Source organism: Heterocephalus glaber, unplaced genomic scaffold (assembly GCF_053883595.1).
Source record: "Heterocephalus glaber isolate CG9 unplaced genomic scaffold, H.glaber_assembly_v1.0 deba00001729, whole genome shotgun sequence".
Classification (NCBI taxonomy): Eukaryota; Metazoa; Chordata; class Mammalia; order Rodentia; family Bathyergidae; genus Heterocephalus; species Heterocephalus glaber.
This window is the reverse complement of record NW_028258440.1, coordinates 13,472,560-13,497,039: the sequence shown is the minus strand read 5'-3', so window position 1 is coordinate 13,497,039 and position 24,480 is coordinate 13,472,560. Positions and strand designations below refer to the sequence as shown.

The 24,480-nt window shown below is 35.9% G+C and overlaps 1 pseudogene; it reads left to right on the top strand.

Annotated features, from left to right (window-relative positions):
* Positions 1 to 21,228: 21,228 nt before the first annotated feature.
* On the top strand, positions 21,229 to 22,003 carry LOC101720026 (MOB kinase activator 1A pseudogene; annotated as a pseudogene).
* The last annotated feature ends 2,477 nt before the right edge of the window (positions 22,004 to 24,480 follow it).

Below are 24,480 nucleotides of genomic sequence, written 5' to 3'. Positions count from 1 at the left end.
TCATTTCCATTCAGTTGACATTACCTCAAAATACATGATATCAAATTGAATATAGAAAATATGATTTTTAAAACAAATCAGCCAATGTCTGCTATTGGAAAGCTTTTTTTAGAAGGTTTGAGAAAATATTTCCATCATTTTTAAGGTTATCCTGAAAGAAGAAACCTGTTTAGTCATATAAATTTGGTTGAGTAAATTTTGTCTGTGGTCGAGATGCATGCATATCTTTATATCTTCTTTGTCCATGGAGTTATTAATAATGGTTTCCAATTCTTAAAAATAATAAAATAACTGAGCAATCATCAGTGGGATGTGTTATCTGTAACTGTCTTAAGAAAACCAGTGTTTTGAGAACACTCATTCCAAGCAGTATGGCACGATGTTCAAATCACAGCTCTTGTAGTAGTATAAAACTAGATTTGAACTGAAATCCTTCCACAATGTAGTGTATTATGTTGGTACTTTGAACAAGTTAACTATTTTAGTCTCAGGTTTCTTATCTGGGAATGAGTGATTGTCGTAACATCTGCCTCATTGAATCGTTTCAAAAGAATTAAAAGAGATTATTTGTGATAAGTACTTGACTAACATTGTGTACTTACCATTTACTCAATGAAATTACTTAATATGAAATACCTTGATAGTTATTATTACAAAGAGAAAGGATAGTGGAGAATATTTTATGCAAGGGAACTGAATGACAATATTCATGAAACTAGGGCTAAAATGAGTACAAGTTTTGTGTATATTTTTGAATCAATAAAAAGTCTCTAGTTTGCTAACAGAGATTATAAAGGAGAGACCAGAATGGATGGATATCTCTCTCTCTCTCTCTCTCCCTCTCTCTCTTGCTCTCTCTTTCTCTCTCTCTCCCTGTCTCTTCTTTTGTCTATCATTTCTCCAGGGTAATGAACCAAAAACCTATACTGTAAACAACAGGACAACATTGAAGTTACAATCTTCCTAGTAGCAGCAGTTTGCCATTTTTGTTCTGATACTGCCGTATTAAGAAATATATTGTATTAGAACATCATGTGCTTTGTTTAATATATCTTCAAAGTGACACTTGGACTTGTAATTTCAAGTTATTTAACACTAATCGGTTTGTCTCTAAATATTGAATACCTTTGCTGTTTGAGTAATAGATATTAAGTGGGATTTGATGGAATTTTAAAAGTAACCACCTATTAGGAGAATATTGTGAAAAATAAAAGAAATACTACTTTCAGACCAGAAGTTTTCCTCAAGTATATATATTTCTAATATATGTTTAGATCAAGTGATAATCTCTTCTCCTTATTGCAAGACACAAAAATGGGGAAAGCAGAGCTCTAAAGAAAGGGAGCTCCAAAGTAATAAAACATATCTTCAGAAATAAAACAATAGAAAGGAATATCAGAGTAGTTATAGATTTATTTACTCTTTTATTCATTGAACATTTTTTTGCTTATTTATGTCTTTTACTTGGTAAAGTCCATTTTTACCTTTAAGGAAAACAATAGTAAATCTTGAGTGAGCCCAAAAGATTAACAAAGAAGGCTCCAAGAGAAAATTATATCTTTTCAATTAGGTGAGAAGATTGTCAAGAAGATAAAATAATTGCCTGCTTATGAGAGATGCAAGCTACCAGCAAAATGTAACCCTCTCCCTCCAGTCAAGTTTTCCTGATTTCCTCTCATGTTTGGTTAGAAAAGTTTAAGTTTTAAATACTGAGAAAAGTTGATGTTTGACTGAGAAAATCTTACACTCAATTGGGATTTATCTTTTAACTTTTCACAAATGTTTAATGAAATTTCCAAATCCATATTTGTCTTTAAAGTGTGCTATAATTTGTTTCTCATTTAATTATTGCAAATTAAGAAATATATATTCCCAATTTTTTTCATTAAGTTTATTGGTACATTTTAGATATACAGTACAGTTACATTTATCATTGGGAACTTGTACCTTTACATGATATATCTTGGTTATTTTTTCCCCATTCCCTGCCCTCCCTTCAACCCCTCCATGCCTCCCTATTTGCAAAGACTTTTTTTCCATTTTTTCCTTTTCTCATATTTTTTCTTTTCCTTTCTTTCCTTTCCCCTACCCCTCCCACTTCCCCTACCCCTTTAGACCGTTTCTTCCAATTTCACATTATCAGTTATACATTTTGATCCTTATTTACACTTTTAGTCTCTCACACCAGAGAAACTATTTGGTATTTACATGTGTGCCCTATTTATTTCGCTTAAGAGTATGGCCTCAATGTGCATCCATTTAGCTACGAACATCTCTAGTTTCTCATTCTTTATGGCTGAGTAGTACTCCATTTGAACAAGGATTTATTCTGAAATATTTTGAATATAAACCTTGCCTTTCTCTTTGCTTCTTAACCATATCCATAGAGCCTAGTTGCTCCAAATATAAGGCGACTATTGCAAAACTGTCAGCATGGTGAGTGCTGATCCTATTTGAGCATCAAATACTTAAATATAAATGGTGTTTTTTCATTACTTCAAAGGCAAGCAGCTAGTTATTTTGGAAGCAATTTATAGCCCTTATTTTACTGAAAACAGGTAACTGCTTTTCAGTAAATTAATTTATAGAAATACAACCATTGATTCATAGCAATCATTGTCAATTTTTGTAGTTTAAATTGGCATGGATGTTTACAAATGCACTCTGCATTTTGAACATATTTGTGAGGGGCAGTATAATAAGAGTCCCTTACCTTTTTATATATGTAGAGCATATTATTAAAATATTAAAATATTTCATATATACTTTCTCACATGAATCCTAAGAACAGTCTTTCAGGGTTTATTCTCATTTTACATATACATTATCTTATGTTCAGAGAAGTTAAATTGTTCAGCTATGGTCATCCAATTAGTATATGGCAGACACAACACTAGAATTGAATCAACTAACTTGTGGTCTGTCCTGGTTCCATCTCACCAAACCAAGCATCTCTTCTCTCAGAGAAAAGAGGTAATCACCTTGAAACTCCTTCTTTAGAAGGGCTTCAGCATTTTTCTCTGTTCCTCATTGATCTTCACATTTTATGTCTCATAAATTATGGCCTTCTGTCACTTCCAAAGACATCTAAAATTTTATGCTTCTCCTGACAAAGTAGAACCACAGTATTCTTCATAGAGAAATGCCCATAGGGAATTTTTATGGTATTTGTACGAATACTATTCTTAAAACAGCAGTACATCACTGAGACACTGGTAGTCTGTTCTGATAACTTAGGACAGTATGTGGACTGTTCTGAATACAGAAACACAATTGTATAATTCTGTGTCATATTCTTCAGGTAATCAATGGACTCAGGTATTTTTTTCAACTAACAGCTCTAGGGGATTCAAGAGAACACAGTTCGTTGTAGATTCTGGGCATGCTGATTAATTAGAATTAATATCTGTATCTCTTAACAGCCTATATAGAAACTGATAAAGATTAACAGCCATATATATCAGCACTGTCCAGTAGAACTATAATGCAAATATATATGTAATTTTACATTTTTAAGAAGATGCACTTTAAAAGTACATTTCATTTTACATAATATATCTAAATATTGTAATTTCAACATGCAGCAAGTATTTAAAATTATTAATGATTTATTTTACATTACTTTTAGTAAGTTTTTGAAATCTGGTATTTTACATTTATAGCACAAATTAATTTGAATTATCTATATTTTAAGTGTTTAATTAGGTACATATGGCCAGTGTCTACTGTCACACAGCAGGCTAAAACTTACTGAAGACTATTTCAGGCATGGCCAGGGAAATGCTGAATTATGGACATCATTTAGAAAACTATAGAAGTGCCATTTTAGACCTCTAGATATGAAAGTTCATATAAAATTGAGAAATAAATGGACTACAACATAGTTTTTCATCCTCAGGACTATTGACTTTTGACTAGATAATTTTTTGAGGGACAGCCCTGAATATTATACCACTGGCTCCTAAACTTTTGAAAGACATTTTTTTCCAGGGTGGAAGGTAGTTTCAGGATGATTCAAGCATTTATCCTGAACTTCATTTCTTTTATTATCACATTTTAATATATATTGAAATAATTATAAAAATCACTGTGATAGAAAATCAGCAGGAGCTCTAAATGTTTTTTCTGCAATTACATGGTCCCATCTGGTGGTGCTGGGAAACAGTGGCACACCAGTTGTGTTGCTTCAGTCTAGTCAACTTTGCAAACTTGTTTTGGTTGTTGTCACCGCAGACAAACCTGCTTCACAAAGATGGATAACAGGCTTTTCAATGTTTTTGTGGTAAACTCAGGATATTCCACCTTAACTTTAATCCACAATGTATGGAGAATTGAAGTTTACTCAAATAAACTTTTAAGGCCACTATCATTTGTTATCTCAAGCAACTGATCATTTTCAAACATGGCCACAGTCGATTCTCCTAGCTTATTCACAAATGAGTGGAAGATTCACTCCTTCCCAATTCAGGGATTTTTTTTTATAATGGGGAAGTAATCATCAAACTCTTTAATTAAAGGTGATAGGTGATCATGCACTAGTTGGGAGAAAGAAGGCTCTGGCTTAGACTGTTTCAAAATCTCTGCTAATGTTTCAAATATGTCAAAAATCCCAGTGTTCACTTGTTGCCCCTATAATTCCAATTTGGCTTTGAATGCAGTCACATTATCTGCTTATGTGAACACAGTTGTCATTCTCCCCTACAGTGACAGACTGAGTTCATTGAGCAGATTGTATATGTCACACAAATAAATAAATTTTGCAACCCATTCTGTGTCACTGATATGTGCTGGCAATGGTGATTGATTTTCTAAAAGAAATTTCAGGAAGGCGCATGTAAATCAAACACTCTGGCCAGCGATTTATCTTTAGAAACCCATCTTACTTATTTGCATAAGAGAAGGCATGTGTGCTTTGCATCTATTTTCTCACACAGCTGCATGAGCAAGCATGGGTTAAGCGCATGTACTTAATATGGTTGGTATTTTAAAAACATCTTATAAAATGTTTTTAAATTCAAGTTACCTTTTCTCAGCTTGCCATCTTTTGTGTATCAATGACACAGTGTGTAGACTCACATTCAGAAGCAACCTCTTTGACCCAAGTAGTGAAACTTAGAAAGTCATTCAGTCATAGTAACTGCTCCATCAATGCATATGCTGAAGCAAAAAGACCAATTCAGTTTTCCCTATATACAATCCTTCAAAGACTTGAATAGTTCTATAGCTGTGGTGTTAGTTGGCAACAAAAGTGCACATAGCATATCTTCATGTACATCCTCCTAGATAGTACATCTCATAAAAAACAATCATTGTTGTCTTGTTATCAACATCTGTAGTCTGGTCAACTAGGATTGTTTACCATGGTAACTCATTAATCCTGACAGTTGTAGCACAATATCCTTTGCTATTTCATCAGTTACTCTAGTTATAACACACGGTACCTTTTAAACTGTAGACTCTCTCAAATTTCATTATGAATGTCCTTAGGAGCAGGCAAGATCAACTCTTAACCAAAAGTAAAGGGCTTCTTAGCTTTAGCAACACAGCCACTAGGAATGATCCTGTCAGTGAAGATATACTTGGCTTTCAATAATTGTTACTATTCTTTGTGCCTACATTTTTTTTTCTTTTGAAAAAGTCTAAAAGCTTGTCTTTTAATGCACTGTGCTTGGTCTCTATGTGGCAAAGCAGTTTCGAAGTTTTCAGGGCTTCAGTGAATAGCCAGTCATCACATACAATAATAAAGTGGGCTTGGAAAATGTGAATCACCTGTTGCAATGAAGCCTTAGTTTAAGTAAACTATTACTACTTTTTAAATGCAGCTTTATTTTTGTTGGCAGTCTTAGAGTCTTTTGCTGTCTCATCGTTGGCTCTTTTCCATTTTTCAAAGAAAAAATCTACTGAAATTTGTTTTCACTTATTTTGGCTAGGATTAGCTTGTGTGTTTACCAAAACCATAACTGAGAGAAATGCAGAGTTTTGGAAGGGGGCACAAATGGAAGTAGTAAATAAAATAATGGACAGGCAATGACTTAAAGTTGAAGTACATCAACTCACTTGCTACTATAAATCCTGTCACTAGATAAAGCTTAATTGTCACTTGTCATTCATTGATAGGATTTTGATATGAGTCTGAAAGCAAGTGATTTATTATTGTCTCTGTGGAGTCAAAGTTCTCTGCTAAGATTTATTTATATTTGCAACTTCTCTGTAGTGCTAGCATCACCATCTCAGCTCCACCCCAAATCATCAGGCATTAGATTCTCACAAGGAGCATGCAACCTAGATTACTCAAATGTACAATTCACAATAGACTTGAAGTCTTATGAAATTTCAGTGCTACTACTGATCAGACAAGAGACAAATCTCAAGGTGTAATACTAATGATGGAGTGAGTGGCTATAAATACAACAGAAGCTTAGCTTGCTCACGCACCACTCACCACATGCTGTGCAGGACACTTTAGGGACCCCTGTTATAAGATATTTAACAGCATCCCTGACATCTACCCTGTAGATATCAATTGTACTCCTCCTCAGATGTCACAGTGAGAACTACCTTCATAATAATTCAAATGTTCCCTGTGGGCAGGGAACATGAACCCTGGTTGAAAACTAGTCATATAAAGAATGCATCCAAGCAGATATTTTAGAATCAAATTGGGATGATAGCCAAAGATTCACAAATTTTTGAACATCAAATTTTCTATTATTAATACTGTAAATGCATCTTGAATGATTACAGAAGAAGATGAATATGATTTGGTGTTTTATTTTTAACTATTTGTTATTGTCTAGCATAGTGAATTTGACTCCAGATTGAAATACAGTAAATAGATTTCCTTTCTTCAAATGTTAGGATATTCTTGAACCTCTCCAAGAAATAAGTTGAAAAAGCAAGTAAAAGAGTGAGAACTTATAGGCATGTATGCATGCAGATTGCATGTATGCAAAGTCTCAGTCCCAGATACATTGCACAGACTTCAAAACACTTCACAATCTCACATTACACTATCCATTGGAAATCATTTTCATGATTTTCAATAGAAGATGGAACCAATCATCCAGATCTCTTTGTTTGCTGAATATGTCATGGTCATGTCCACAGTCATATATTTTTTAATGGAGGGTCTTTCACATAGGATGGTCTCCCTATTTCTTTTCACCAATATAAATTTGATATGTATTTAACATTTTGTTCAAGCCCTAGCTCATCTTGAAGGTATGTCTGACTTAAGTGACTTACAATGATCAATTTCTTTTCATTTTTGCTAAGACAAATTAAGTGTTAAGCTGCTAGCTACTTTGTGTGGTCTGGTCTAAAACTGATAGTGAGAGAAAAAAATTTTAGAAGCCAAGAGCTTTATTTTTTCAATCAATTAAAAAATGATAATCCCTCTATGCAATACCTGGAAGTATGTTACAAGCTGGATTTTCTGAGACGCAAGTTATTCGTTGGAATTTAGTGATATGGCTGGTTATTACAAATCAATATCTGTGGAAGAGAGATGAAGTAGAACTGGGCAGAAGGATAAATTGAGGTGTAATGCAGGTCAAAAACCTCAGTCAATCCCACATGGAGCTCTGGAGCTAGAATAGCTCTCAATGGGCCAAAACTACCAGACTTTTATAACTTTACCATGAAAAGATAGCTCGTATAGATGGACTTTTCTTAACAGGGTATGAACTTGGGGAGGGCTTGAAGGGACTAAGTGCATTCCCAGCAGCTAGAACAACAAATCAACAAATCTTTCCTAAATGAGGAATTTAGAAGACACAATTCTATGTCTATCAAAATTATATATACATAGAAAATATTCAGTGAATATTTCTGAATGCTAGAAAATCTTTTAATGGTGCTAACTAGCAGGAGAATGAATCAGGGGAAGATTTTTCTGTCATTATAGTTTAGTGGGTCTACTTGTAGCTAATCAGATGGGTTGTCTAAGGCAAACTCTCTTTCTAAGATAAAAAGCATGATTGTTTGTGATTTATCCCAAATTGTTCTATCAATTATAATTATTCTGAAGAATCTCCTGTGAATGTTACATTATAGAACAGATGTTGAGACTGAGATGGCATAAAATTTCTGCTGAGTATGTCAATAAACAAGCTAGCATATGACAGGTGCTGAATGACCATACTGTGGGCTCAATGATGTGTAAAGAAAAGCAAATAAGCCAGACCCTCAATATCTGACTCTGCTATTTCCATTCTTCTATACACAAGGAAAGAATCACTGGGGTATGATAGTGGGAAATATGAGTTTTTGTTAATATATACAAGGTCCTGTATATTATTATCTGATTACTTATTTCAGTGATCTTTAGAAATAGCACTACATCTTTTGCAGATGAGGAAACTGTAGGACTGAGGTTTAATCATCAATATCATTGTTATCATCATCATCAGAACTTTTGGAGTACTTTGTGCCAGGCACTTTTCTAAGTGATTTTCATGTTTGAACTCTTTCCCTTCTCAAAACTATCTTAGGAAGTATGTGCTATTGTTACTCACATCTACAGTTTAAGTACTGAGGTACAGAGAGATTTATTACCTTGTTTGAGGTCAAGTAGACAGGGGCAAGCCTGAGGTTTGAAATCTAATTGTTTAACTCTAATATGTATCCTGTAATTCACAAAGTTCCCTAATCTGTAAGAAGCAGAAAAGTGTCAGAAAACTAAATCTGTCTGATCCTAGAGGCGATCATTTTCCGCAACACATGGATGACTCAATACTCTGCTTGTGTACTTTGAGAAATCTTTCTTTTCTTATTGCAAGCATAGCCTACATAGAGAATTGATGAAATGATTATTCAGTAATCTTTAGGGAAATGGTATATTTTGTCAAGTGAGTAAAGATTATTTCTCATCATAATTTATGGCATTTCTGCAAAAGTGGCTCAGAATCAGATTTCACATTTGATTCCTTCTAGAAAATAACATTCTTCTCATTTTATTTAATGTAGCCATCAAAGATTCTTGCAGCATATTTGGCTATATCTAGACCATGTTTCCATTTTTGATTGCCTCAAGTGACAGAAGGCCAAAAATAAGCCCAAACAAAAGGGGTTTTAGGAGAAATCCACTACCAGTATTAAGCATGACAGAAATTTAGCCAGTTCCCAGAGAATTACCCTCCAGTTTTTTTCTTTATTCTTGTCCTATCTGTCCAGGTGTACTGCAAACTCATCCAAACAGGACATTATGCATTATTTCTATGTCCATGCTCTTCTATAATAGAGAATAAATAGTGCTTTGAAATCATGCCTACGGAAACTTGCCAGCGACTATATTACAAGGCTCTTATTTTCTTGACAATGCTCAAAATATCTTTTTTCAACCCAATATAACATATTGAAGTTAAATATCTCAATCTCATTGTTTCTGCAGTCAGCCTACAGGCTGAGAAAAGCCTGTTGCCATATACCCCCACAACCTAAAGCAAAAGGTTTTATTAACAATCTAGACCACAGTAGCATGCTAATATATTGTGAAACAGGTCTTGTTACCATTATCTAGACCAAGATTCTATGCAGGTTTGAGGAGGAGTAATGTATTAATATTGAGAGTTTGAAGAGTCTACTATGAAGATGAATAAAGTTACTTTCTGCTTGTAGCTCGTTCCATTCATGTCCACAAAATTCTATGAACTCAAATGATGCAGTCTCCCTTGAACATTACACTAGTATTTTCTGTGAGCAGTTTAGTCCTTGAAGTCTGCCTTCTTTAGAATTTCATTTTCACAGGAGAATTATGAATATTTTCAGTCTTATCTGGACTCAGTATTCTTTACCCACAATATTGAGTCTTTAGAAGCAATTGTAGTCATGCATGTGGATTTATGTCTACTTACAAACATAGAGACCAATGATTTACTTACGTATTATTACGAATCAAAATATTGGGGCCAAGCACTAGCTTATCATTGAACATGTGGAAGGACAGATACTTAAAAATAGAAGCTATGTACAGTCTATAAACAAGAGAAGCATATTCAAAATGGACTACTCTAAATAAAAGAACAAAAAGTCCTAAACCACTGACCTTTTTGTCAAAAAAAAAAACACCACAAGTTAAAGGCAATTTGCAAAGTACCTGAGAGATAGGGACAGATTGAGAATATCTTGCATTTCATGAATTGAAGTTCACTGGGAAATTTCAACTCACTAGTTATCAATGCACTTTATTTCTTTTTTGATATTGGGGATGAAACTTCGGACCTTGCGCTTGCAAGACAGGAGGCAGAACCACTGAGCTAAATCCCTGGCCCAGTTATCAACGCACTTTAAATTTAAAAATGTATTTTACATATAAGATTAGGAAAAATTGAAAAGAATGTTAATACTCAGTGGAGATGAGAATAAAGAGAAATAAGATATGTGATAGACTAGGGGTTGAGCTTATATATTGATACAATATAACTTGAGGTTAATTCCAAAATAAATACCAGAAGTTTAAAAAATGGACATATGCTTTAATAAGACAATTCATATCCAGGAAAGTATTCTATTGGATATAAATATATATATTTTATTGTGTATACATATATATATGCAAAATACCTTCAGTATGTGTGAACAAATCAACAAAGTATATCCTTGAGAGATAATCAAATAAATTTTACATGTAATTCAGTGCTATAGGGCCATTAAAAATCAGAATGTCTATATATAAATATAGAATGATGCCTACAACATTGTGTTAAAAGCTCAGTTAATATATCATGGTGTTCAATATAATCTCATTTTTTCATTAAAACTAACATTTAGGCCTGAACATATATTACATAGGAAAAACTTTCAGAAAAAACACATTGATTATCCATAGTCTCCCTTGAGGTCTATGAACTCCATATTGATGACCTCTGTCACAACTACTTTCCCACTAAGTTAAGAATTTCAGTCGCTCACCAGCCACTAGCACAGCTGCCGCAGGCCAAGTGGTCTGGGCTGACTGGAGCCACGCTCTGACTGGCTTGCCACACCCACTTGTGACCAGGAGCTGGTGAGGACCCACAGGCACACCCACCAGCCACCAGCTTAGCTGCCCAGGGTACATGCAGCAAGAGCCACACCACCACCACCTCTGGACTCTTGGCTGTGCAGCTACCTGGTTCCACACTACAGAGGCACAGGGGACATAAAGGCCATTGTCCTGAGCTGCAGAAGTGAACAAGAGAGAGGGCCTCTAACAGGCTCCCTGATGAAAACTGAAGCCCACTGGAAAAGTGAAGAGAATCTCTGCAATAAAGGCACACCAGACCACTGTACTTGGTAAGTCAGAGGGATGATCACCTCTCATTGGAACCTGGACTATCTTCAGGGGGAAGGGAGCTGGAACCTGCAATAGAACCTTGCAGAGTTCACCCTTGCAGGAGGACAGGGACCTCAACTTGGGACTTTCAGCCAGAAACCTGCCTGAATCTCATGGGTCTGTGACTGGCTTACTGAGACTCATAGACTTATGAGTCTATGCACACTGTTGCCCACATTGTCTATTGTGACAACAGAGACATAACCTGAAGGAGGCCCTTCATTTTTATCTTTTATTTGTAATTTTCAAAATTACCACAATTTTTTTGCTCTTATTTTTAATTTTTTTCTCCTTTTTCTACTCTTTTAAAATTTTTATTTTTCTCTTTTTTCTTTCTTTTCTCTTTTCTTTCTCTCTCTCTCTCTCCCTTGCCCCCTTGCTGACCCACATTGTTCTTCATCTCCCTTTGTGTACCTGTTCTGGTCCTAATTCATATTTCTTCTTTCTTCTTCTTTTCTTCTCTTGCCTTCTCTAGCCTGTGTCCTCTGGCCTCACTGCTAACCTTGCCCTATCCTTCTACCTACCTATCCATCCCTCCCCAACTCCTTCTACTAACTCCCCATCCCAAAGGGTAAAGTTGCTATATTGAAGTTTATTCACTCTAAATATATGTTGGGTTGATCCTTGATTTTGATTTAATTCACACAGTTGAAGGTGATAGATTAATAACTACCACAAATTGTCATTTTCTAAGAGGTACATGATGCTATAGTGTTGCTGATTGTATCACTTGGGCTAAGGTGTTGTGATTGATCTAATCAGTTCTCATTCCTGCTATAATGAAAATGAGACAGCCTCAGAGTCACTAAAGACTCAAAACCTAAAAAACAGCTATATCTGGAAGACACCTCTGAGAAGCAATCATTCCATAAGGGTTCTAAATACATCAACAAAGATACTTACTATAAGCAACTTCAAAGTATCAACCCAGGAACTAAACCATGGACAGTACCAAAAGCAAAAATGAGAAGACATTTAAGTAAGGCACAAACTCAGACTTCCACAACACCATGGGTAAATTCTGGGGGAAATGAGGTGGAAAAGTCTGATAATCAACAACCTGGATGCCCTGAACTGATAGCACAGGAAGTAACAAAACAAATGAATGAGGCTCTAGAAAAATTCAAAACAGAAATAATCTCCCACATGACTACAGAGATGGTGAGCAGAGTGAAAGAAATGATTAGAGGCTCTACAACAGAAACAGATAAAAAAAATAGATGAGCTCAGAAACATCCTGGAAGCCATGAATGCCCAGCATAAGAAAGAAATGGAACCCATGATTGCCCAACATAAGAAAGAAATGGAATCCATGAAGCAGATTCAAACAGATATTCAGGAGATTAAAAACTCCATTTAAAGTATGCAGAGCAGATTAAGGGACTCTGAAGATAGAATATCAGATATAGAAAACAAGATTGCGATTAAGGATCATGAAAACAGAAATTTCTTAAAAATAGTAAGTGACCATGAGAACTCAATCCAGCAGCTACTAGATGATGCAAAGAAGAATAACATAAGACTGATAGGAGTCCACAAAAAAAACAGAAGAAAGTATAATTGACATAAAAAAACTGTTCACAGAAGTAATAGTAGAAAACTTCCCAGACAGAGGTAAAGAATTGGACATACAGATAAGTGAGGCATATAGAACTCCACCTAGCCGTGATCAAAAAAAAAAAAAATCTACATCTAGATATATAATAGTCAAGTTCCCAGAAACACAACTGAAGAATAAAGTCCTACAAGCAGTTAGAGAAAATAAACAAATCACCTACAAAGGAAAACCCATCAGAATCACGGCAGACTTCTCAACACAAACCCTCAAGTCAAGGAGAGCCTAGAGTGAAGTATTTCAAACCCTAAAAGAAAATAACTTCCAACCTAGACTGTTGTATCCTGTAAAATTATCTTTCAAAATCGATGGGGAAATTAGATACTTCCATGACAAAGAACACCTGAGAAATTTCGTGAACATCAAACCAGCACTCCAAAAAATTCTAAGCAATATCCTAGAAAAAGACAATGAAGGTCACAACTCCATGAGGTCCAACAGAGTGAAGCCACCAAGCAAGTAAAAAACTAAATGGAAAGGGGGAAAAATAAGAAATAAAGAGCCAACAACAGTAAAACATTGCAACAAGGATGAGTCAATATCTATTAATTATAACTATCAATGTTAACGGCCTCAATTCACCAATCAAAAGAAACAGACTGACCAAATGGATTAAGAAGCAAAATCAAACAATAAGCTGTATACAAGAAGCACACCTAACTCAAAAAGGAATTGATAGACTGAAAGTAAAAGGATGGAAAACAGTTCTCCACACCACAGGTACCCAGACAAAAGCAGAGGTAGAAATCTTATTTGCAGACAAAGTAAATTTCAAATCAAAACTAATTAAGAGAGACAAAGAAGGACAGTACATCCTTGTAAAGGGAACAATCCAAGAGGAAGAGATGACAATGATAAATATATATGCATCAAACAATAGTGTGCCCAACTATATAAAACAAATACTAACGGACATGAAAAGTCATATATGCACTAATACAATAATAGTGGGAGACCTCAATACCACACTGTCCCAAATAGGTACATCAACTAGACAAAAAATAAATGAGGAAATACTAGAACTCTATCAAACTCTTGAACAAATGAACTTAATAGATGTTTACAAAATGTTCCACCCCACAAAATCAGAATACACATTCTTTTCAGCCGCACATGGGTCATTCACCAAAATAGATCACATGCTTGCTCACAGGCCATGTCTAAGTCAATGTAAAAGAATTGAAATTACCCCCTGTATATTATCAGACCATAGTGCAACATAATTGGAGATTAAAAACATGAGAAACTGCAAAACTCCCACAAATACGTGGAAATTGAATAACACCCTCCTGAACAACCAATGGGTCACAGAGGAAATTAAAGAAGATATTAGGCAGTTTCTACAAGTAAGTGATGATGCCAGTACAACATGCAGGAATCTATGGGACACAATGAAAGCAGTTCTATGTGGGAAATTCATAGCAGTGAATGCCCATATTAGGAAAACAGAAAGAGCTCAAATAAACAACCCTCAAGCTCCTTGAAAAAGAAGAGCAGGACAAACTCAAAGCTCCTAAAAGAGAGGAAATTATAAAGATCAGAGCAGAAATCAATGAAATGGAGATTAAGAGAATGGTACAAAAATTAATGAAACAAAGAGTTGGTTTTTTGAAAGAATAAATAAAAGCAATAAACATTTAGCCAAACTTATCAAAAAGAGGAAACACAAGGCTCAAATCCAAGGAATTAGGAATGAAAAAGTTGAAGTCACAACAGACCCAGCAGAAATCCAGAGGATCATCAATACCTACTTTGAGAACCTGTATTCTAATAAAACGGAAAACAGAGAAGAAATGGACAGATTCCTAGATACATACAAATTGCCAAAGTTAAATGAAGAAGATATAGAAATTCTAGACACCCCAATTACAATGATTGAAATTGAAAATGTAATAAACAATTTGCCAACAAAGAAAAGCCCAGGTCCTGATGGTTTCAGTGCTGAACTTTACAAGACATTTAAAGAAATATCGTCAATACTCTTTGAACTCATCAAGGAAATTGAAAGGGAAGCAAGGCTTCCAAATTCATTCTTGGAAGCATGTATTGCTTTGATTCCGAAACCAGGGAAAGACCCAACCCAAAAAGAGAACTAAAGGCCAATCTCCCTAATGAACATACATGCTAAACTCCTCAACAAGATACTGGCAAACAGAATACAGAGGGCCATCAAGAAGATCATACACCCTGACCAAGCTGGATTTATCCCAGGGATGCAAGGATGAGTCAACATTTGTAAATCAATAAATGTAATGTACTATATTAACAGAATCAAGGACAAAAACCCTATGATCATCTCAATAGATGCAGAAAAGACATTCAACAAAATGCACACCCATTCATGAAAAAAACCCTCAGAAAATTGGAATAGAAGGTCTTTATCTCAGCCTGATTAAAGCTATCTATAAAAAGCCAACAGTCAACATCATACTAAATGATCAAATACTGAAGACTTCCATGCTAAAATCAGGAAGAAGACAAGGATGCCCACTATCACCACTCCTCTTCAATATATTTCTGGAAAGACTATCAGAGCAATTAGAAAAGAGAAAGAAAAGGAATTAAGATAGGAAAGGAAGAAGTTAAACTGTCATTATTTGCTGATGATATGATACTTTACATACAAGACCAAAAACTCTGCCAAAAGTCTTCTAGACTTAATTGACAGATTCAGTAGAGTAGCTGGATATAAGCTCAACACTCAAAAAACAATAGCCTTCTTAAACACAAGTAACAGACTCACTGAGTGAGAAATTAGGGAAGCAATTCCTTTTACAATAGCATCCAAAAAAATGAAATATCTAGGAATCAACCTAACAAAGGAAACAAAAGAACTCTACATTGAAAACTACAGCACTCTGAAAAAGAAGATCAAGTAGAATATAAGAAAATGGAAAGACATCCCTTGTTCCTGGGTAGGAAGAATCAATACAGTGAAAATGGCCATACTTCCAAAACTACTATATAGATTTAATGCAATGCCAATTGAAATTCCAACAATATACTTCACAGAACTGGAAAAAACAATCCAAAAATTCATTTGGAACCAGAAGTGACCTAGAATACCAAAAGCAATTCTAGGGAACAGAGACGTGGCTGGGGGTATCACAATCCCCAACTTGAAACTATACTACAAAGCTACTATGATAAAAAATAGCATGGTACTGGCAAAGAAACAGACCCGAGGATCAGTGGAATAGATTAGAAGAGTAGAAACAACTCCAGACATACTCAGCCACCTCATTTTTGACAAAGGAGCCAACCACCCTCATTGGAGGAAGGATAGCTTATTTAATAATTGGTGGTGAAAAAACTGAATTTCAGCCTGCCAAAGATTAAAACTAGACCCATACCTATCACCATGCACTAAAATACAAAAGAAGTGGATTTAAGATCTAAATATTAAGACAGAAACACTAAACTTGCTGGAAGATAAGTTAAGTAGAACTCTTGAAGATATTGGTATAGGAAAAGACTTCATGAACAAAACCTCAGTAGCATGGGAACTATCACAAAGAATCAACAACTGGGATCTCATCTTATTAAAAAGCTTCTGCACTGCAAGAGAAACCACCAACAGAGCTAACAGACAACCTACAATGTGGGAAAAAATTTTAGCAGCTGTACCTCAGACAAAGGACTACTATCTAGAATATATAAAGAACTGAAAAAATTCACCCCCCCCCAAATTCAATGACCCAAGTCAAAAATGGGCATCTGAAATGAACAGACATTTGTCAGACAAAGCAGGAAATAAATATATAAAAAAATGTTCAACCTCACTGGTCATTCAAGAGTTCCAGATGAAAATAACACTGAGATTCCACCTCACCCCAGAAAGAATGGCTGCTATCAAGAAATCAACCATTAACAAATGTTGGCGGGAGTGTGGGGGAAAGGAACCCTTCTCCATTGTTGATGGGAGTGCAGACTGGTGCAACCACTGTGGAAATGATTTATGGAGATACCTTAAAGAACTAAGACTAGAGGTCCCCTTTGACCCAGCTATTCCTCTGCTGGGTACCTTACCCCCAAAATTAAAAGAATCATACCACAGTGATATATGTGCACCCATGTTTATAGTGGCACAGTTTGTAATAGCTAAATCTTGGAAACAGCCCAAGTGCCCATCAACTGGAAACTGGTTAAAGAAGATGTGTTTTTGTTTTATATATATAAAATGGAGTACTACTGAGTCACAAAGAATGACAAACTGGATTCTCTAGTGTGAGAAACGGAAAGTCTAAATAAAGTCTAAAATGTATAACAGATAATGTGAAATAGGAAGAAAAGGGGCAAAGGGGAAGGGGAAGTGGGAGAGGTAGGGGAAAGGAAAGAAGGGAATGGAATTAATATGAGAAAATGAAAAATTGGAAACAAAATCTTTGTAAATAAGGAGGGATGGAGGGGTTGAAAGGAAGGCAGGGGAAGGGGGAAAAATAAGAACCAGGAGAGATTATGTAAAGTTGCAAATTTCCAATCATGAATGTCATTATATTGTATACCTAAAATGTACCAATAAAATAAAATTTAAAAAAAGAATGAGAAACTAGAGACATTTATAGCCAAATGGATGCATATTGAGGCCATACTCTTAAGGGAAATAAATAGGACACACACACATGTAAATACCGAATAGTTTTTCTGGTGTGAGAAACTTAAAGTGTAAATAAGGATTAAAATGATTAAAATGAATAACTGATAATTTGATATAGGAAGAAAAGGTCCAAAGGGATTTGAGAAAGGGAGGGGGAGGTGAAAGGAAAGAAGGGAAAGGAAAAATTATGAGAAAAAATGAAAACGAAGTCTATGTAAATAGGGAAGGGTGGAGGGGGTGAAGGGCACACAGGTAATGGGAACAAAATAAGAACCAAGATACATCATGTACAGCTACAAGCACCCAATGATAAATGTAAATGTATTGTATACCTAAAATGTACCAATAAAAGAAATTAAGGAGAAATAAAGAGAATTTCACTTTATTTGGACAAGATAGAGCTATTTGTTTTCCTCTCTTCTTCCTCTGTAAATCTTGCACACCAGCATTTTCATGTGAAAGTTCTCGGTTTTTTCCACTTAAATTTTCATCCGTAGAGATTTTTCTATATGTTAAAACAGAAATAATACACTATAATTTTTGTTTTACTACCCAAATATTGTGCACATTATGACATGGACTTTATATTTATGTAAGTTATGCAATCCTGACTTGGTGGAAAATCTTAAGATATATAAGAGCAACTAATGAGTCATCCCATTACTGTCAAACAGAATAGTCAGAGAAGTGTATAGTATGTTATCATCTATTTGTGACAAGCTAGATAAATCAGGAATGAAATTTTTCAACTATATCTCCCTGTTTTTGTGGACCAGAACATGAATGCTACTACTATCATCTAAGTGCAGATTATTTTTGCATCATTTTTAGAATTTATTGGAAAAATGTAGTCTCTATCTAACAGTACTTCCGATATTTGCCTACTAAGACTTCATGTCTTTGGCTGGGTTTAAATAATGTCAGTCACATTGAATTTGGCCCTAGTGTTTGGTGGGAGTAAACTCAAAAGTCATTTAAAGTAGATCCAATGTCACTGGCTTGACTGAAATTAATGAATTCAGTAGGACCTAGTCATACCTTTTTTTGGCCAAGATATATTCCCAAATGTTCCCATTCGTAAAAGTGTCACGTTTTATAAATCTCAGTAATTCCTTTGCAGGTTGTAGGCAAATCTACCTTTAGTAATTGGCCATCTCAGTAGAGTTTGTTCTTCATCAAGATAGTCTGGATTAGTCTGTAAATTCATTCTATTTCTCACTTACTATACATTGTGAAATATTCTGGGATTCATTGTATTTTTGGTTATAAGCATACAAGACCTGTCCTAATGGTTCTTAGTTGGGTATTTTCAGAAGAGATCTTCTCTCTGATGGAAAACAGTATCTTCAATATATTATAATTTGCATTTTAGGATATGCATATGTCAATGCTCATTGTGTGAAGAAAGTTGACTTTTTCATTCAAATTGAATATGCAGTGGTTCACGAAAAAGAAAAATCTGAGAAAGTTTTTTCTAATGCATTGCCAACACATTACCCGGAGACAATTTAAAGACATTTTACAGAAGAACTATATTTCATACTTGAAGTTAACTTTTGAATAAGGATCATTGTTTGTCTAGAATTTAATTATCTCTTTCAGGTAATAACATATTTTAGTAAACTCAAGAACAGTTTACTAATGCATTTTAATTCCTGGAAATTAGTATAAGAAAATAAACAAGGTCACCAAGAAAGTGATCTTACCTTTTTATTGTAGAGAAAAATGTAAAATAGTAAAATCCTGTTGCATATTTGAAAATAAAGGTAGATATTTTCGATATTACCTGTCTTTAAATCTCAGAAGATGAAAGCAGGGCTGGTGTTGCTTAGAGGCAATGACAGATGACTTAAAAGTTATGAACTGGCCAAGTGCAATTAGGCCAGTGTCCACAGCCTTATGTTTTAGGTAAAATATAGCTACTTTGTACGCAAATGCTTTGTTCATTCCATTTGTTCATTCCATTCATGCTAGATACTTAAAACACATTTCTATTCTACTGATATTTATACATGTGTCATAATCTATCTTTCTAAATTGAATGTTCAGTTCAGAGTATACATGAAATGTATTTGAATTTATTAGGACAAAAAGATCACATAACAAGAAACCATCTTGGAAACACTTTTGACAATTCACAAAGTATACTTTTAGCTCTGTGTGATGGTGCATGCCTGTAATACTAGCAAGTCGGGAAATTCAGGCAAGGGGATAGAAAGTTTGAGGCCTGCTTGGGCAATGTAGAGAGATCATGCTTCAAAATATTTTTTTAAATTAAAAAAGACCAGGGTGGGGGAGTAGAGTACCAGTGAGTTTGATCTTTAGCACAATTTTAAAAAGTAAATTTTAATACATTCAAACACATCAATTTATAAAAGTTACTCTTCCTTAACTGAATATTTAAATAGCTGGTACATGAAGACTAAAGGCATTATTTTCCTGCAAATCCATCTTTTAGTTTTACATATATTCTAGTAAAGCAGAGAGCTTAGGAATTCTGTACCATAATCCTATAGTAGTAAAGTATGTATACTAGATAAAAATGTTATACGAAGACATGTATATTTCTTTATCTCTGTGTTGATGTAACTGTATTAGCAAAAAATTGTGTGAGGAAATTAGACAGAGGGAAGGGAAAATAATGCTAGAACGTTGGAGATAGAAAACCATAATGGTTAAGTGAACCTAATTCCAACTCCCCAGCCAACATCAGTATTTTCACCTTTTTGAAGCCTTCCAAGAAATCATTTCCCTAGTCTCCTTCCTTCTTTGTGTTCCATATTTTATCATAGTGATGTTTGAGATGAATTACTCTTGTCTGAACAATTTTAGTTTTAGCCCACATGTACCTTTTAAGTTTCTTCCAACACAAATCACATCCAATAATTTACACACATCTTTCTTATAATATTCAATTGAATTGAATTGAATTATTACTCTGTTTCTTGCCTAAGAACTCAAATTTGTCTATCAGTTTTTCACAGATGATTTAACTATTATTTTATGTTAATTTGACTGCTCTTAAAACTTTCCAGAAATTTTATAATTTCTTAAAATTTATGATGTGTCCAACCATCACAAAACTATTCTTGTCACACTATTCCATTTTCCCACATGCTTCTAATGATTATTTTGTCAAATATTATCTCTGTGTTTTTGGCTTTTAGTTTTTATACTTTTCACAAGCACTAGTTTTGCATCTCCACCTATGTACTGGATATCATCGCTGGAGTACCCTAATGTTAATCATTCGATCTAGAAGAAAATGATTTTTCTTTTACTAAAGTAAAACTCCCTTTCTTTTATTAATTACATGCTTCTTTTAATGATATTTTCATTCTGCCAGGTGATCGGCATCATCCTGGAGGAAGGATGATGCTTCAAACTTCAAAAATCTAGAGAACAAAGTCAGCACTTGGATGATCATGGTAGCCAAGCAGTTTCTAGACTAAAAACAAAAACAAAGATCAAGTAGGTGGGCTAGATGAAACAGCCTGAACTACATAGCAAGACCTTGTCTCAAAAATAAATAAATAGAGGTCTGCGGGGTGGGGGAAGCGGGAGAAGTGACTGCTGCAGTTGGCACGGGCTAGCAGCTGCTCTAACCCGGCTGGGAGCCAGGCTCCCTCTGTCTGCGAGCTGGGGGACCATCTGCTGACTGGGTTGCGAATCATGACAGGGGCAGGGACCAGCGGCCCCTCCCCCTCCCCTCCGAGGACCAAAGATGAGCTTCCTCTTCAGCAGCCGCTCTTCTAAAACATTCAAGCCCAAGAAGAATATCCGTGAAGGGTCTCATCAGTATGAACTCTTAAAACATGCAGAAGCAACTCTAGGAAGTGGAAATCTGAGACAAGCAGTTATGTTGCCAGAAGGAGAGGACCTCAATGAATAGAATGCTGTTAACACTGGATTTCTTCAATCAAATCAACATGTTGTATGGAACTATTACAGAATTCTGCACTGAAGCAAGCTGTCTAGTCATGTCTGCAGGCACCAGGTATGAGCATCACTGGGCAGATGGTACTAATATTAAAAAGCCAATCAAATGTTCTGCACCAAAATACATCGACTATTTGATGACCTAGGTTCAATTTCAGCTTGATGATGAAACCCTTTTTCCTTCTAAGATTGGTGTCCAATTTCCCAAAAACTTCATGTCTGTGGAAAAGACAATTCTAAAACGCCTCTCCAGGGTATATGCTCACATTTATCACCAGCACTTTGATTCTGTGATGCAGCTGCAGGAGGAGGCCCACCTCAACACCTCCTTTAAGCACTTTATTTTCTTTGTTCAGGAGTTTAATCTGATCAATAGGCGTGTGCTGGCACCTCTTCAGGAATTGAGAAGCTTGGATGGAAAGACAGTGTTTCTTCTAGAACACGCTTATCCTCTTGCTTCATCTACTGCCACAGCTATCTCATTGCTATTTGTTTTAGACTAGTGACACAGACTGTAAGAAGACAGGATAAAAGATAAAAGGACACACCCTGTCTGTGTCAGCAGATTAAATTGTTCCAAAGGTAGGTTGTTTAGTAGCTTCAGAAACGGTAGTAAGGACACAGCCAAATCAGAGGTGCTGTGTGAGCACTCCTGTTATTGTCAGTTGTACTTGGTTGTAACATATGATGACTAACCTGTAGTTTATTGGTTCACTAATTTTTTTATTCACGATAATTATTGCATCTGTCTCAGGTGACAGCATAACGGATATTAAGAGTTTTTATTTCATTGATTTATTAGTACATTTCCAGAACAAATTTCCTAATACAGATAGATTTTATTCTTTTATTTTATTAATAGAAAAGATATTTTTAAATTTCTTAAAGATTTAGAATTTCTAGGCTGGGTGTGGTGGTGCACGCCTGTAAGCCCAGCACATGGGAAGCTGAGGCAGGAGAATTGCTATGAGTTTGAGCCCAGCCTGAGCTACATAGTCAGACACTGTTTCAAAAAAAAAAAATTAGAGACGCCCGACCAAGGTCCCCAGTCGCGCGGAACACGCCGAATCACCCCTCTGCAGACAGGCAGCCACCTGGTTCGACATTACAATGACGCAGAGGACACCAGACCACCAGACCAAGGTACAGAGTCCCACTGTTCCCGGACCAGAGGTAGGGGTTTCTGAGCCATGGTCCCACTGCTCCTGGTCCAGAGGAAGGGGCTTCCCAGTCACCATCCCTCCCGCTGCTCCCATCCCAGAGGAAAGGGCTTTTGGGCCACCTTCAGTCACACTGCTCCTGGCCCAGAGGAAGGGGCTTCTGAGCTGCCATCCCACTGCTCCTGGTCCAGAGGAAGGGGCTTCCCGGCCACCATCCCTCCCAATGCTCCCAGCCCACAAGAAAGGGCTTTTGGGTCACCATCCCTACCGCTGCTCCCAGCCCCTGTCCCACCTCTCCCAGCTCAGAGGAGGTAATCCGGGCAGGCACTAACAGCCCCCCGCTCCAGTTGAAATGAGAAAACACTTAAATAAGTCTCAAATCCAGACTTCCAGATCACCTACAGCAACCTCAAAGGGAAATGAAATGGAACACTCTGATACTCAAACACCTGGACTCACTGAACTGGCAACAAAAGAGGATGTGGGAAAAATGAAATCAGAAATAATTTCTCAGATAACAGGAGAAATTGTGCCCCTAGGGCAAGACATGATTAAAGAATCTAGAGAGGAGCTCAGGAACATGATGGAATCCCAACATAAGAAACCAATGGAATCCATAAAACAGATGCAAATAGATTTCCAGAACATGAAAAACTCCACTGAAAGTCTACACAGCAGAATGAGCCAATGTGAGGAAAGAATTTCAGATATAGAAGAAAAGATTGCAATTAGTGACCAGGAAAAGAAAAATTGCTTCAAAATTATAAGGGAACATGAGAAATCAATCCAGCAGCTGTTAGGTGATGGAAAGAAGAATAACATAAGACTGATTGGGCTCAATGAAGAAACAGGAGAGAGTGCAGATAACATAAAAAATCTCTTCACAGAAATAATGGCAGAAAACTTCCCAAGCAGGGAAAAAGAGCTTGACATACAGATAAGTGAGTCATATAGGACTCCAAATAGCCTTGATCAAAAAAAATCTACACATAGGCATATAATTGTTAAGATTCCAGAAACACAACAGAAGAACAAATTTCTCCAAGCAGTCAGAGAAAAGAAACAAATCACATACAAAGGAAAGCCCATCAGATTCACAGCAGGCTTCTCAACACAAACCATCAAGGCAAGAAGAGCTTGGAGTGACATATTCCAAGCCCTAAAAGAAAACAGCCTCCAACCCAGCTTGATGTACCCTGCAAAACTATCTTTCAAAATTGATGGAGAAATAAGATACTTTCATGACAAAGAGCACATTAGAAACTTTGTGAATACCAAACCAGCACTCCAAAGAATTTTACACAATATCCAAGGAACAGACATTGAGGATCACAACCCCAGGAAGCAAAGCAGAATGAACCCATCTGGCATGACAAGAAACTAAATGTAAAGGGGGAGAACCCAACAAAAAGAAAAAGTCATGGCAATGACAAGTCAATACGTTTCAATTATACCCATCAATGTTAATGGTCTCAATTCACCAATCAAAAGAAATAGACTGGCAGAATGGGTCAAGAAGCAAAATCCAACCATATGCTGCATACAAGAAACACACTTAATTCAAAAGGACTCTCATAGACTGAAAGTTAAAATATGGAAAACAATACTCCATGCAACAGGGACCCCCCAAAAAGCAAGAGTAGCTATCCTCTTTGCAGATCAAGTAGATTTCAAACCAACACTGATTAAGAGAGATGAAGAAGGACACTACATCCTTGTAAAGGGAACAATCCAAGAGGAAGAGATGACAATTATTAATATCTATGCACCAAACCCTAGTGCGCCCAACTATACAAAACAAATACTGACATGAAAAGTCATATATGCACTAATACAATTGTAGTGGGGGACCTCA